General features: G+C 41.3%; 1 pseudogene; it reads right to left on the bottom strand.

Annotated features, from left to right (window-relative positions):
• Nucleotides 1-383: 383 nt before the first annotated feature.
• Nucleotides 384-17,158, bottom strand: LOC134473441 (voltage-dependent L-type calcium channel subunit beta-2-like; annotated as a pseudogene).
• Nucleotides 17,159-17,210: the final 52 nt, after the last annotated feature.

Raw genomic sequence — 17,210 nt, 5'->3', positions numbered from 1 at the left:
CTCATCAGGTATCTCAGTATTAAAAATCTGGAGAAACAAATTCCACTTTTGATCTGTGTTACTTCTCGATTGCTGGATACACCTGTATTTCTTGAAACACTAACATTGTTGGGATGGCAGGTTTTTCCCAAGTAACAGCTACTCAAACCAGTTTCTGAAGGGTCTAGTGTAAAACCAGAGGACTGCAGCTGCACCAGGCAAATGTGTATAGCACTTAGGAAAATCAAAATGGAAATTAATGCTCTTAATTTCATGCCATTGCTATTAAAGCAACAGCAATACAAAATATACAAGACTGGTCACATGACTGAGGGTAGACTTGAAAAGTTTTGTTTGAATGTGCTGTTATACAAGACTCAGGAAAAAGCACAAAAAGGCAAAGGTCATTGGCGGATGTAACCATCCCTATTTCACTCCCCAGCCTCGTTCCGTTTTTTGGATATTCCTTCTCCATCCTTGTCACAGTAGCGATCCTTGATTTGTGATGGCTCTGCAGTTAGTTGCACTCATTGTGGTCCTGCTCTCGATCTATGTCCCTGGAGCAGTGTCGAGATTCTCTGTGTCTGTGGTCACTGCTCCCATGGGTCTCATCTCGGTGGTTGTGATCACAATGTGGGGCATAGTGGTCCATGTGTTCACAGGAATAATCTTTTGGCTGCAAGTAGGCAGAGTCTCCACTCTCCTGAGTTTCAGAAGCAAATGTCTCTTGCCTGGAGAGGCATTGACTCATACTGCTGTGATGTTTGTGATGTGGGGCTGAGGAGGAGGAATGGTGGTGGGATTTTTTGACAGGTTCCAAGCAAGATTCGTCAGGTTGGGAAGCTGACCAATCAGGAGTGGAGCAATCAGTCACCTGATCACCTGGAGAACCCTGGTAAGCAAAGGAACATATCTGGGCTTAACCAAGGTCAGAGTATAAAGAACTAAGTGGTCATCGTGCAAAGACATTCAAGTGTAGTTCTTTGAAAGGATCTAAAATGCTGAAATGAAGTCTAGTATAGCTCAGTTGCTTAAATTCCTTTAATATCCAGTGGCATCAGTACGGTTTGTATTGTGTTATATTGGGCTTTATTAAGTGCTTGAAACAGTACACATAGTAATCAGTTTATTTTATTATTAAGAATAAGTGAAGAAGGGTTACTGCTCTATTACATATTCTTTTGTTGAAATACACATGCAAGAGATTTTTCTATATGTGAACATAAACTTTCCTACCTCTGCTTGAACATAGATTAACAAAAACCACAACTAAAATAAAATGCATGTGTGACACTTGACATGGAACATCACTCCTCCAGGACCTTTACATACACTGTTTAATCCAGTAACCTAGGAGATAAGGTGATCTCAAGGAAAAAAAAGACAAAAGATGAGACAGTTACAACAGATTGTAATTATTGCTAGGGTATCCTTACTGTTCTTAAGGCCAGCAAGCCAAGAAGTAACTTCACCTGAATTGTACATGCAGTTTCAGGTGGAACCAGACCTTGAATGCAGACAGTTTACTGTCTCAAGGACCACACAGTTAGTTTTAAAAGTCTGTAGTATCAGGCTGGGGATTTAGCTCAGTGGCATAAGTGCTTGCTTGACAACTGCAAGTTGTGAGTTTAATCCCTGGGACAAAAAAAAAAAAAAAAGGTCCATAATATGTTGTATTTATTGTGCTTTCTTAGATGTACAACACACTGTGAACATTTTTAACCAAGTGACTCATGATGTGAGCCATACTTTCAATACTATTAAGATACTGGAGCATGCACCAAGCTGGCTGTCTGGGCTTGGAACCCAGTGGTGTCACCTGTAGCTTCTCTGTGAAGATTAAGAAAGAACTGCCCTTACCTGTGAATTAGAGAGTAGGGCGGCACTGATGGGCAGAGCTGAGGTGGATAAGGAAAGGACTGGGGAGGATGCTGCTGGGAGAGTGGGTGGCCTTCCAGTAGGCCTCCAGTTAGTTGGCCAGGTGCTCACAAGCGTCCTCAAGCTGCTTCTCATCCAAAATCACATCAAACAACTCCTATGCTGGGAAACACTGCAGAGGCACACTTAAGGCCAGGACCTGCCCCCTTACCTCATAAAAGAGGGAGAGGGTCAAGGGGTCATGAGCTACCTTTGTTTTTACTTGCCCATGCTTATGTGTCCCACTTAATCCTTTTCTGTTATCAGACTGTCTTGGGCAGCTTTTAAGTGTGTGTTACCACATGTAATCGTTTTGAGCAATGAATGCTTAACCAGAAAGTGAACAGGTGTCAAAATTAACGGGTGTCAACCAGAAAGTGAACCGGTATCACTAAGGGCTTGGCAGTGCAAAAAAGAATTTCAGGGCTGAAAAGCATTGATGGTATGGTAGAAGAGATGTAAAAAGGGATAAAAATCTGTACAGTACAGGAAGAAGCCTGTTCTCAAAAGTTAATGAGGCACAGTTGGGACATGAAATTTGGCAGAGATGTCTGAAACTTCTGACAATTTGACATGGTCCAAGCTTCACAGTAGTTCATTAGGAAGTGATTCACTTTTCAAGATTTTTTGTAAAAAGCTTATGATAGATTTTAACATACTTCAAGACAATCAGATTGATAGAATCACAACTTTTATGAGATGGTGAGATGACTGTGCTTGAAAAAAAGTAGTATAGGTTAGAAGTACAAGTGTGTTCAGAAGTAAGAATTTGAGTAACTTACAGTTCAGAATTGTTTTTACATGGCCCTCAAGTCAATTTCTTAGTTAATATAGGATGGGCAACTTGATCCCTGAGATTAGAAGTGAATATAGGTCAGCTTCAAGGAGATTCATCTTATAGATCAAACAAATTCCATGGTCAGGTGTTAAAGTGAGGACAGCACAGGGTACATGCGGAAGTCTGCACTCTCTGTGGCCCACTCATGCTCAAAAACACAGGGCCACAGAAGCAAGCAGGATGATTTACTTGTCTGAAACTAATTCCTCTTTAAGTGATGAAGATTCTGTCCCCTCACTAGCACTTGAATTCTTCTTATATGTTGGTATTCAGGCCAGAAGAGTTCTAAAATTGATTTTAACTAGGATGTTGTTCTAGAAAGGCAAGTCACTGATTGCCTTCTCACAGCCTGCCATGACTAGGGTCCTTTTATTTACCTGGATATGTTTAAGAAGTCAGGGGCCCAAGTATGAATGTTCTATTCACAGTCAACATAATCTTAATCATTTATTAATTTTTCTTTCTTAGTCCTCGGGTCTGCCAGTAGACTTTTAGTTCTCTGAGAGAAGACATTTCTATTTTACTCCTTTTCCATGCCTATCATGAATTATGGCACTGCGGCTAAGGGCATACATATGTATTTATACCGCTACCTATATACTGATATCTCTAGATAGATATTTATTTAGATACATAGAGGTAAACATTGAATACTTTCACTTTGTCACCATGGATGGTTCCAAGCAGAGTTTTCAGTCTATCACAAGGATGCGAATGGAAGAAGTAAAAGGAATCAAGAGCATTATTCTTTCATACACTGCAAAGAATTTCCAAAGGTGCATTCTAAACAAATTCAAGGAAAGCCTTTGCAAAGTACATGCTGACATACATGGATAGATACACTGTATGTTGTGTTAATTCAGTAATCTGCTTTCATCGCTGCTCTAGCTGCTGTGATCTTAGGTAAGTTCAGAGTTCTAGTGATGAAAAGTTATTCAAGTTTTAATGTGTTTCTATTACCAGTTTTTTCACAATGTTTTGTTTTTAGAGCAGAGTAACAAAGTGTTTTGCAAGGATCAGTGAGAGCAGAGAGTGGTGGGTGAAAACTTTCAAACTAACAATCAGGGTTAACCATCACATTGATTTAATCACCTGTGGCCAATGATTAAACCAGTCATGGCAGTAAGATCACCTCTTTAAAAATCCCAAAAAGTAAAGTTCAGAGATCTTCCAAGTGTTGAACACCTTGAGGTGGTGCCCCCAAGAGGGAGAAGAAGGAAGTGTCACATTCTTCCACGTGGTGTTCTGGAGTGGTTACCCTTTACAAAAACTGGTGATCTAGGCAGTAAACTGTGTTCTTTGAGCCATCCTACAAATTATCAGGTCTGAGGAAGGAGTTGTAGGAACCTCTGATTTACAGTCAAGTCAGACAGAATTTGTGGGAAACCTAGAAACCCACCAGACAGGACTGGTGTCTGAAGCAGAGTCAGTCTTTTGATCCTGAGCTTTTCAACTGGAAAGTCTGTATTATCTCTAGGTAGGTAGCATCAGACTTGAATTAAATTGTAGGACACTGTCCTGTTACCTATAGGAAACTATAGAATTGTTTAGTGTGCAGCAAATCAAAATCTGGTGCCAAAGTAGCTAATGTATTAGGACAGTAAGAGTTAACAAGAGTTTTTCTTCTAGCTCTGAGCTAATGAAGCCAATCCTCAGTTTGATTTTTCACGAGACAAGTTAGATACTTCTCACAGTTTAGATCTCAGGTGTCTCCCAAAAAATTCACCCAGAAGTGGGGCTTTGAGAAGTAACTAACCAGGTGATCTCTAACCTACTCATTGCATTAATCTATTGATGAGATCATAATTTAATGTCAATGCTGGAAAGTGGTGGAAACGGGAGATGAGGATGACTTGAAGGGAGCAGACACTACAGGCATGACAGTGGCATGGTATCTGGTTCCTGCCTCTCCTCTGGCTTTTCCATCTCTCTCTTCTGAGCTGCCATGGTGTGAGCAGCTTTCCTCTTCAATGTCCTTCTGCCAAGGTGCTTCTGCCTCCCTGCATCCCTAGAAGCAATGGAGCCATGTGACGTGGACTGAGACCTCTGGGACCAGGAACCAAGATAAATCTTTGAGTTGTTTATGTCAGGTATTTTGTCAAAACAAGAAAAAGCTGACTAACCACAGTACTACTACATTGTGTTTCATAGCTACAAGATGATACACTCCAGCCTTCTGTCCTATAAGCCATTGTAAGATACATGAAGGAGGTGGTCACAATTCCAGAAAAACAATTCCTCACCTCTGCACAGCCTAAAAACTCACTGACTAATGGCATCTGGTTTTATGAACCCAAGGAAGCATTGGGCTTGCTGCCAAGAGCGAGACGACCATGGAACCAGAGTCTGCAGTCCCAGAGATGCCTTTCCTCTCAGGCTTCTGGCTTCCTTGTATGTTAGATAAGGAATCCACAGAGTGCCCTTCCATTCTAACTGGTCATCTCACAGGTTGCATTCATGTTCACATTTGCAATAATCCCCTACCCCACCATGAGCGCTTCTTATCTAAAAACATAACTATATCTTCCCAGAAGGCCCTTTCTCTATGTGAGCAATTTCAATGAAATATCTTGAAACATCGTTTCATCTTCTTGACTATTGGAACTACAAAAATCTTTGGCCAGAAAATCCAGCCCTTTCATTTGAAAAATGAAACACTGAAGCTTAGTAATTTTGTGCCTTGCTCGAGGTCACAGCAGCAGTTCAACAAGGAGCTGTGCCCGGGGCTCCCAGCTCCTTGTCCAGTGCGTTCTCCAGTTACACCTGACCCTGGCTTCACACATGAAAGCCCAAGGGAAAGCTCTGCAAATTACTTTTAACTTTAGATGGCAGCTCTTAATTGATATGCCACAGCCAGAAAAAGAAAAGCATTTTTAAGAAGTCAGAACAACTGTAACAGCAGTCCCCTCCCCCACTTTAGCTATTTAAGGCAAATTACGTCAGTTGTCTGTGTACCTGATAGGAAAAGGTACCCATTTCTGGCATCAGCTGAGAATTGCCTGTTGGGCTGAGACACTAATAAGCCCATAGACTGTTCCTAGGAAAATGCATTGTGTGTGTGTCATTGAGGCTATTTTTAGCCTTGCTGCCTTGAATTGAATGTAAACCAGCACTGGTGATACTGAATTTAAGTGTGATTTCAGGGAAGGATGGAGAAAGCATAGCATTTTTAGGATTTGGATCATGGCAATATGCTTTCAAAGGCAGTGATAAATCTGTAGACTTTTTTTGAGACTTTCTAGAAGTCCTTTGAATAATAAATGAAATATTACCTTTCCACTCATCAGTTGATGTTATGTTAAGGAGAAATAATACTGCTGGAAACATGCACTGATTGTCATTTCACATACCATGCAATACTGCTGGGTATATGTCTGTCCAAAAACCTGTGGCCCTCTTGGAAGGTGGTGGGAGGTGTAAGAGGTGGGGAGGGAGGGCGGTCATGGCACCAGCACTGAATTCTCAAGGCTGTTACCCAACTGTGCTCAGCACTTTTTGTTTAAGGATTCAGGAGAGCATTATGTATGTTTCCACGGAATTTTTTTTTTTTTGAGACACTCTCTACACTATGAGTTCAAGCTGACCGTGAGCTGAATTTGTAGCCCAGGTTGGCCTGGAACTGGCAACGATTCTCTCACCTCAACTACCCAAGTGCAGAAATTACAGATGTGCACCACCATGCCTGGCCCACCAAAACACAAAATGTATTTGTTAACAGCAGTCAAGACCAATTATCTGTAAATCTCATTTCCAAAGCACCTAAATGAAATCTTGTCGACCTCAAGCTTGGCTATACACTATCTATAGAACTTGCATTATTATTTTATTTTATTGGCACAAAGAATTGAAGCCAGTGTCTTCACACTGAGATACATCCCTAGCCTTTTTTATTTTTTATTTGCTTGAGACAGGGTATTGCTAAATTGCCCAGGCTAGGTTCAGACTTAGAATCTTCTTGGCTCCGCCTTGCAGAGCACTGAGATTACAGGTGTGCACACCATACCTTGCTTTTTGTTTTCTTTTTGTTTCTTCTGAGATCTGGGGATCAAACCCACAGCCTTGCATTTTACCAACAAATTACACCCCAACCCAAAAAATCTGATGCTCAGTCCTCTTGCCTACAGATTGATTTAGTGTTTGAGGTGAGTTCATATTAAAGGTATCTTGCTTGCTGATTTATCCATTCCACATCCAGAACCTGCTTTCAGGGCTCATACCTTGTGAATTCATTCACTCCTTTCATTACTCAAAAAAAAAGAAAACATGCTGGTGGGCATTAACAGTAGGGAATTATACAGTAGGCAGAGATTCAAAGATAAACATGTAGCCAAGAATGGTAATGCAGTCCTGTAACCCCAGCAACTTGGAGACTTGGGTGGGAGAATCACAAGTTGAAGGCCAGCATGGGCAAATTAGTGAGACCCCATCTCAAAGTAAATGATGATGATGATGATAGCTAGGGTTGTACCTCAGTGATACAGTGCCCCTGGGTCCAGTTCCCAGGACAGCCAAAAAGAAACAGAAGACAAGAATATATAAAACTTTGCATCTCAAGAAAAAGACAGTCTTGCCGCAGAGAGAGATATACAAACAACTGCAATGCACTCTAAGTACTGTAGTTCTTAACTACAGAACTAAGAACTAATGGAAAAGCTACAAGAAGGGACTAATCCACAGTGTCTTCTGTTTCTTTTTGGCTGTCCTGGGAATTGGACCCAGGGGCACTGTATCACTGAGGTACTGTGGATTAGTCCCTTCTTGTAGCTTTTCCATTAGTTCTTAGTTCTGTAGTTAAGAACTACAGTACTTAGAGTGCATTGCAGTTGTTTGTATATCTCTCTCTGCGGCAAGACTGTCTTTTTCTTGAGATGCCTATAGAAGGATTGCGAGACCTCAGCAGCAGAAGGGAGCAATGGCCACCTGTAAAGAAGCCACACTGACTCCATTTTGTCCTGCACACATCTGGTTGATGGCGTTTTGGTAGAAGGTGCAGACCTTCAAACATTCCCCCACCAAGGTAAAAACAGGAGGTCCTGTAAGGACAAGCAGCAAACAAATTACATAATCTAAGTATGCACAATATGTTTCTTTGTTCTTTATCTCAATAACGGCTGCTGGTTTACACTGGCATGACCATCCCTTCCCTCAATCCAAAGGATCTCAGCAGCTGGCTGGAGCATATAAGCTACTGCTCTCCACACTTATAGTACTTAGAAGCCATTTTAGGGACAGCTCAACTGATCTGAGACTCTGAGCAGCTGCAGGTTGGCTTCATCTCAGTCCTCGTAGTGTTGAAATCCCACAGTGGCTGGGTGAGGGACAAGTGCAGGAGGTGTCCAGGGTCAGAGAGCTGAAGTCAGCCTGGTGAGACACATCCAGAGTGTCCTGGGCTGAACAGTTCAGTCAGCTCCACAGCCAGAGGCTGGGATCAGCCTAACCTTCTGTGGAGTTGAAAACACCAGAATCAGCACTCAGCCCTGATCCTATTGATATAGGGAATGAAATTCCCAGCCCACTATGTCCAGTGTGAGTTCATGTCCTCTAAAATCAAAGAATGCATTTTAGGAACAACAGAGGTTAAGAGTAGAATATATTTATTGAGAGAAAGCAAGCTTCTGTCTGAGAGAGAGACAAAAGGGGTCCCAAGCGGGTTGCCAGGGACTCTATTTTTTCTAAAGACTCTTCGAGTAAAATCATGGCATTAAAAAGAGTTTAACATGGGGAAACTGGGTACTCACAAGGCAGATGGGCATAAGGTGGTACAAAACTATGACTAACCAATAAGATGAATAGTTCAGGTAAAATTGATTAAACTGGGGACAAAGGGGGAAGGGAATCACTTAGAATGCAGGAATTCTTAAGAGAGCAGTGAATCTTCCCGAAAGGTTTGGAATGTCACTCCTTACTTCCTCAGGGTGCTAGGGAACTCTTTAGAACTTCACTCCTTAGGATATGGATGTATTTGTATGGTCTTTTATCTTGAGGCTTGGCCCACAGCAGGAGGTGCTTGTCTTCCCCTTAGTTGCAAGGTATCTGAGCTTCTGCACTGGCTCCTTTGAGGACCTAGCCCTGTCTCACTTCCTGTAGTATTTCTAACTAACTCAGCTGCTTATAACAGTCCCCTCTCTGAAGAAGTAACCAGAACTGCCATGAGGGCGTCATGGGTGATGACCGATCTGGCTTCTTCAGGCTGAAGAGGGTTGTAGTGGTGACCAGCAGTCAGAGATACTTCTGCAGAGATCCTGTCTAGAGGCCCTCAATAGATACCAGGCATTTTCATCTTGGGTAAGCATACAGCTCAAAGTCTGGAGGAGACAAAGACAAAGAAAAGCTAAGTATGTATGGGGCAAAGAATAAAACCAGTAGAACAATTATGAGTATAGGTAACAAAGATTTCCACCAAGAGGAACTAGTAATAGCTTTCCATAAGGAGGAGAAAGACAAGGTCCAGGAGTCTTAAGAATCTTACATATTGTTAATTTGGTATCTAATGTCTTGAATAGCTACTGAGATATTAGCAGAAGAGTCAGGAGTATATATACACAGCATTCAGTTTTTACAATGGCACAAATGCCTCTGTGTGCTGCTGTTACAATGTCTAATGTCATCTGAGTTTGAAGGCAGCCTGTCTCATTAATTTTTTTCCTTATTTAATAGGGACCAGCAGCAGTGTCATTTAAGGCCCACTCAGTATAGTTAGTCAAGGCCTCAGGATGTTGCATGATGTCTTCTAATCCTAGGGAAGGGATAAAGACAGAGGCCAAATGAACTGGTATGAACCAGTGGAACACACTTCTGGACCATCCATGTTGTACGTGGGTAAATTTGCCGGTTTTTCGATATTTTTGATACTCCTGCCTTGCAACCATGCAAATCCTAGTGTGCATCTGCCTATCCATCCAGGAAGCCGGCAGGGCCACAGATTGGCTCCACAAGACCAATGGGTGCCATTGGGAGCTCCCCATTTGATTCCAGGGCCATTAAACCAGTCTGTTGCAAACCAGTCATTAGCCTGAAAAGTTACTTGTGTGTCCACATTGTTCAAGGGGTGTCCACCCAAGGTGGGTAGTGGCATTAGGCCAACCAGAATAAAAGTGGTGTTTTTGTTCCCAACATAAGGGGGATTTTCTACTGAGATGTCCTATGGTGGGAGTTAATCATACTCATCCCATATTTGAAAATAGCCATATTGATATCTATGGTTGTTGGCCCTTAGGATAGGACCTTTCTTTTTATCTACCAGGGGCCTTACAGGCCTGTAGAGAGGCTTCAGTGGCTTTATAAGAAAAAAATCTGATTATGTCCAGGATCATTAACAATGTAATTTACAGGATCATTAAGAATATAATATTCAGAGGCCATTTTATTACTATGCAATTGTGGGCTGAACTATGAATACTGAACTTCTTTGTTATCTCATTACTATAGTCCTGTAATTTATTCCAATCACATCCTTGAAGTGGAGACACCCATCAAGGAAGTCCTGATGTACTGGATAAGGGCAGTGAGCCACATATCCTGCAAGAGTTGTGTTGTAATGATTTTGCATATGCTTGTGCCCACATTAAAAAGGAGTTGCATCCTCCTTTCAGTGGTGAAGGGAACAGTAAAAGGGCTAATAGTAGCCTTACTTACCTGAAGTCTTTGTTTTCTCCTTGAAGAGGAATCTTAGGTCTTCTGTGGGTTCACAGGAGTATGTGGGTGGTTGTTCACATCCAGTGATAGTCTCAAGTTTCCAGGGTTTGTGTCAGGTGTGATGCATCCGAGTGTCCAGGCCTCTTGTCTTCAGCATGGAAGAAGTCGACAGGATCACAGTGTAAGGTCCTTCCAAATGGCTGATGAGGGAGGGGATTTTACCAGTACTAAATCTCCAGGGTGGAAGATAGGTTTTCCTTTCTCTGTAGGCTGAGCTTCTGTAAGCTCTTGAAGGGTTTGCTGGAGTTTAGCCAATGAGGTGATGTCTTTTTATAAGGCATCTGTTTCTCTGACAAAGAGAAAATCATCAGTGAGGAAAGGGCATCCATAAGGCATTTCAAGCGGACTGAGGCCTAGGTTTTGAGGTGTATTTGTTATTTTGATAAGAGGTAAAGGTAGGATGAATCTGAACCCTGGTGGGGCCTTGGGCTGAGAGGGCAGTCTGACATCCAGTGGTCACCTTTGCAGTCAGGGCATGGCCCAGGGGGCTTTTGAGTGCAGTCCCTCTTAAGGTCACTTGGCTTGTGGCAGTGATGGCAGGTGAATGTCATTGTTGAGCTCTTCTTGGAGACCTGAGAATCAGACTTGGGGTCTGTTTCTCTTAATGCTGCGCAAAAGCAGCTGCTTTTTCTCAGTCTCTTTGTTTTCTCTCTTTGACCTCCCTCTCATCACAGTTATAAAATACTGAGCAGGCAACTTTTACTAAAGTATCAAGTGAGCTGGGGATTTAGCTCAGTGGCAAAATCACTTGCCTGGCAAATGTGTGGTTGTGTTTGATCCACAAACTCCAACACACACAAAATCAATGAATAAATAAAGTATCAAGTGGACTATCTGGAGGAAAAGCCATCTTTTGTAGCTTTTTTCTAATAGCTGAGGCTGACTGTGTAATAAACTTATCTTTAAGGATAATTTGTCCCTCTATTGAATCAGAATCTAAAGAAGTATGCTTTATCAATGCCTCTCATAATCCATCTAAGGAGGCAGAAAATTGTTCCTTCTTTTCTTGTTGAATAACTGATAACTTAAAATAATTGAATGGTTTAGTTCTCACTCTTCTTCAGCCTTCAAGAACACATGTCTGGAAATATTTTCTAATCCAATCACCCACCTGGTTGTGGGCCAAGTAAGAGTCTTGCATAGGGACTGTTTGTGATCCAGTGGGAACACAGCTTTTGCAAACTCCAACTGCACTGTGTCGCTGGGCCAAGACAAAATAAATCAGTGCTGCTTTTTAAAAATAAAAACATGTCTTGTCCATTTTTGAACTCGAGTTTGGGCTTTGGGGGCTCGTTTGTGGATTACAAGATTTAATGGCATATTTTTATTATTTTATTCTTGCACAAGTTAAATTTAAACTAGTTGCTAAAGTTATTTCCCTTTATCTTCTGGCCTTCTAAAATTGACAATATGGTATTCATATCCAAAGGCAATAGCAGCCTGTAATGCTGCGTGTCTCTCACTAGAAGTGAATGTCTGATTTAAGAGTAACACTACATCTTTCCAATCTACTTCATATGCCTGAGTAAGTCCTCTAAGGACCTGAATGTACTTGTCAGGCTCATCTGAAAATTTGCCAAGATCTAATTTTATTTGTCTTGGGTCACCAAGAGAGAAAGGTACATGAACTCTGGAAGTTCCAGATCATCCATGTACTCCCTGCAAAGGATACTGCCCTTGAGGAGCTTGCTTAAACTCAGCTAAGGATGGGTATAGTCCTGGAGAGGCCTGGATTACAGCTGGCCTAGAAGCTTTATCCTTAAGGCTGGAAGGGCAGGTGGGGGAAACCTTAGGTTCAGTAAAAAAAGGAGGGGGGATTTGATTAAGGCTATTTTGTCCTCAGGTTCTAAAGGTTCAGGAGGTGCAATTTTCCGCTCTTGGGGAGAAAATGCCTTAAGGGCCCAAGGTGCTGAGTTTTCCTGTGGCTCACATTTACATTTAGAGTATAAATAAGAAATATTTCCCAATGCATAGAAAGTCTGAATGTAGGACAACACTGACCATTTTTCCTGCTTGTCATGGTATGTCTCTGGTTGTAAAAGAGGATCATAATTAATACTTACCTCTGTATTCCACTAAGGCTCTAGGGGGTAGGTAGGCCACACACTCATGCAGAGAAATACCAATTGGATCTTTTTCAACATGGAAGGCTTCAACATCTAGTGCCTAAGAATGTGTTCCAAAGGAGAAGGGGCTTTGGCATTTTGTTGTCCATGTCTATAAAGTAAAAGCAAGGCATAAGTATGAAACCTTTTCTGTACCCAGGCATTGAACTAAGTACCGTTTGATGAGCTATGAGTGATATTGAGCTGTCTAGTTATGCATAAAATGAGTTAAAATAAGATGTCCTTTTTTTTCCTATTTGATAGATGTTCCCCACGTGTCTCTTGGGTTGAAACTGCTCCAGGGCAGGTGAATGCCCTCTGGAGAGAATGGACGATAGATTCTGTCAGCTTATCCACCCTGGACCTGGCACACAATCCTATATTGCTAGATAGCTCGTGAGTTTTGTTTCCATAAAGAATGTTTAATGAAGGAAGCATGACTTTGTAAGCATGTATTATAAGGGAGCATACATTAAAAGGTGAATTGGTGGTAGAGTACTTTTCAGGTTTTTTAGAGTAACTCTCCTCTAGAGATAGATAGAACAACTGACTGGAGGAGCATTACTCCTTAATCTGGGCAAGAGTCTCCAGACATTTGTTTCTCACTTATCTAGGTAACCTTTCTTCGTAACAGGACAAGGTTATACTTCATTTAGATTTCTGTATCTTTGAAGCTCACAGGTTAAATTTATAAATTATCATCTAGCAGTCACATTTTAAGTTAGAAAGAGGCACATCAGTCTTCTAGTCACACAAAAAATCCTAGTTACATTTTTAAAAATTTTATTTAAAGACAAAAGAAAAAACTTTTATTTAAAGAGAACAGAAAAAACTGAAAAAGAGTCCAAGTAACACAGAATTTCAAAAAAATAGAAATCACTAGATAATAGATTACACATTGTCATCTTAGAAATAATTGCTCAAGGGCTGGGGATTTAGCTCAGCGGCATAAGCACCTGCCTTGCAAGCAGGCGGTCGTGAGTTCGATCCTTGGTACCGATAAAAATGAAAAAGACAAAAAAAATACATAAAAAAAAAGAAATAATTGCTCAAGTCTATTTACTTTTAATTAACATAGGTAAATCATTTCCCTACTAGCTGCTATGGAATGTAAGCAATCATTGCAAGCTACCTCAGTATAATCTCTGAAGGGACGGGTAGTTTAAGTGATCTGAAGATCTATTGAAAAGTTTAGAATGTTTTTAGTCTACTAGCAGAGAAATAAGAATGATAGAAAAGGGGAGATTTTAAATGGTCATGAGCAAATGTCCATTGAGGAAATGTTGGGTGACAACCAGGGTGTTACTCTGGCCAGGAACCCTCAGTTCTCAGTTTCTATTGCCTCAGATAACCAGACATCAGTCTCCAAAAAGGAATCCAGCTGCCTGTCTGGTCAACATTCTGTTGACTCCATTGGCCACTGGCTTCCATGGGGATTCACCAAACAGATGCTGGGGAAAGCTAGCCTCTGATTTTGAGGGTGGCAGTTGCTATAAGGATAATTAGCTGGCACAGTGACCACTGTGTGTCAAAATTCTATGAGGGATAATTAAAAGACTGAGCAAGATCATTACTTACTTCTTTATCAATTTATAATAAAGGTTTTTAAGTCCATAATTGGAGAGGTTGGAAAGTCTCCTTATTCTAAATAGGTTTAGGTCCCCTATGTGTGCTGCTTTTAAGGATAGCTGCTTCCATTGCCACATGGAAACTGGTTCTCCCCACTGTGTCTTGGGTTTAATTTCCAAAGGAGATTTGCCCAGAACACTGAGCTGGGACACAGCTTTCATGTGTATTCTCCTGAATGGGCACAATTCTGATGTCTCATCTGATTCAGAGATGGAGTATGTGTCCCTCATCTAAGATGACTTCCCTGTCCTTGGCATTAGCAAATGCTCATTTTCTATGGGCTTAACTCAGAAGGAAAAGGTTGGAATAATCTAGAGTTTTTCCCACTTTTATATGCCTTTATTAGGAAAATGTAAAGTGGGAAGAGAGTAAGAGGTAAAGTGAAACAAAGGAAACTGAAGCAGAACAGGCTTGACATTCCTCTGGAGGATAAAGGAGGATCAGAGCCAGTCTGTCTCAGTGAAACCTGTCCTTCAAGTCCGAAGCATGGCCACCAGCCTAGTGCATCTTAAATGGTGGAACGAGTCCCATGTTTTATTGTAGGCATGTAAGTTTTCTAAGTCTGAACTAGATTTCATTTAAGAGAACCATTTAATAGAAATTTATATTAAAGACTGTTGAGGGTGTTCTATTATCATCTGTGGTGCTATTGTCTAAATATAGTTAAGCAAGGAATACCAGTAACTTTAGCAACTAATATAACATGTGAAAGAATAAAATAATAAAAATATGCCATTAAATCTTGTAATCCACAAACAAGCCCCCCAAAGCCTAAACTCAAGTTCAAAAATGGGCAAGACATGTTTTTATTTTCAAAAAGCAGTGCTGATTTATTTTATCCTGGGCCCTGTAACACAGTGCAGTTGGAATTTGCAAAAGCTGTGTGTCCTCCTTAAGGCTTTCTAGCCTCTTGTAGAGAGCAGAGTTTACAAAGTAAAGGGGTTATGGGGGTGGATCAGGAAATCTGCTAAGGAAATGTTTTCCTTAGCAGAGGACAGAGTAGTCTAGCATTAGTTAATTCTTTGTCAGCTGATTTTAGCACCACATCTGTTATTAGTAGAGGGCAACAATGGTTAACATATCAATTAGGTTAGGTTCCCGGGATTTACAATTTTTTACAGAAGGGAGCATTGATTAACATATCAGTTAGGTCACCCAGAGGGGGGGAAATGCATACAAAACAGTAGGCGGCGTTACAGGTACTTTGGCTTAATACAAACATAACAAAGCTCTTTTAGCTAGTGTACAGCTTTCCCCACTGATTTTAGTCAGTGCACCAAATCATTGGCTCATGGGTTTTCAGACATAGGTACCTGTTTATAACCTTGCGTCTTTAAAATCATAAGCTGTATAATTTGAACCTTTGACATAGTTTACTAATCTGTGTATAATACAAGGCCCAATAGGAAGATTAACAAAGTTCTTGCAGCTACCATTATTAAAGCTGTTAAACCAAAAGGAGAAAGAAAACCAACATTTAAATTCACTGTTTTGTCACATAATTAACAATTTTTTAAAAGCCAGATAGAGGCCTCCTTGGGGTCTCCATAAGGGAGAACATAAGATTATTAGTTACATTTGGCAATCCTGAGCTTTAAAGAGTCCTTGGAGGGAATGGCAGTCCACTTATCTGTAGGTTGATCGCCTTTGGAAGCCAGGACCTGCTTGAAGTGGGAATGATGCATCGAGGTAGGCTTTCTGGCTACTTTGATAGCAGTTGGAGTGCTGAGGACTACAATGTAGGGACCTTTTCAATGGCTCAAGAGATCCATGGTGAAGCCTGTTGATGAGCACCGGCGACTCAGGCTCTACAGCAGGGTGTTTGTCCTCTCAGTGGGCTGCAGGTGGAGGATGTTGTTGTTAAAATAACCGGTGGATAGAAGTCAGAACTCCCTGAAGAGTTTGGGGAGACTTAATAAGATCTTGATTAGCTAAATCAGCTAATTTTTCCTCAGAAATCTTAGGTATAAGAGGAGTTCTCTCATATAAAGCCTCAAAAGGGGAAATATCAGTAACATAGAGGGTACATTGGGCATGCAAGAGGTCAAAAAAGGAAGGAGACTGCCCTGGTTCTCACCAGTTTCTAAGGCCATTACTAATTACCATCTTTAATGTCTGGTTTATATTTTCTACTTGTCTTGAACTTTGAAGGCAGTAAGCACAATGGAGTTTCCAATTGATCTGCAAGGCTTTGGTTAGTTTTTGAGTTATCTGGGCCATAAAAACCAGGCCATTCTCAGACCCGATGGATAAGGGGAGGCCAAATTGTGGGACAACCTCACATAAGAGCTTTTTGACTATCACAGCTAACTCAGATTTTGTAGAAGAAGCTTTTATCCATCCAGTGAAACTATCAACCATTACAAGTAAATACTCATATCATTGAAGTCCAGGCTTCCCCATTTCTGTAAAGTCTACCTTCCAGTGTTCTCTAGGCATAGTCCCATAGTGAGTGGTTGCTTTGGGTTCACCAAATGGCACTGAGGGCATCTGAGGCTCACAGGCTGGGCAAGCTTTGATATTAGTCCCCAAATGCAAGTCTTTTCAAGTGCAAATAGGCTCTGACAAAGTAGGTGGGAATGCAGTAATGTCAGGGCTATCTCAAATCCCCACTGATTCTACAGCTGCCTTGTGGGTGGTGGCATCTGCCAAATTATTTCCTCATATAACAAGGCCATCTCCTGCTCAATGGGCTCTACAGCGGATAATAGCCACTCTTCCTGGCATCCAGATGGCAGCCAACAAGTCCAAAATTTGGGAAACATTTTTAATCTTTTGGCCCCAGAAGACAATAAGCACCATTCTTTATAAATGGTCCCATGAACATGGGCAGTAACAAATGCATACTGACAACTTGAGGTCTCACTGAGGGCAATGAGTTCAGCCTGTTGGGCCAATGTTTTTGGCTCCAGGCTTGGTTCCCATAGAATCTGCGAGTCTGTAGTAATGGCTGCTCCCACGACCCACTTACCTGGATAAATTTAACTTCTTCCATCGGAGAAATACAAAGGAACTCTGAATAGTGGCTCATCTGTCAAGTCTGGTCC

This window comes from Cavia porcellus, unplaced genomic scaffold (assembly GCF_034190915.1).
Source record: "Cavia porcellus strain 051 isolate PalLab524CR breed Dunkin Hartley unplaced genomic scaffold, mCavPor4.1 scaffold_27, whole genome shotgun sequence".
Taxonomy (NCBI): Eukaryota; Metazoa; Chordata; class Mammalia; order Rodentia; family Caviidae; genus Cavia; species Cavia porcellus.
Note: the sequence above shows the minus strand (reverse complement) of the source record. Positions and strands in the feature narration are given on the sequence as shown.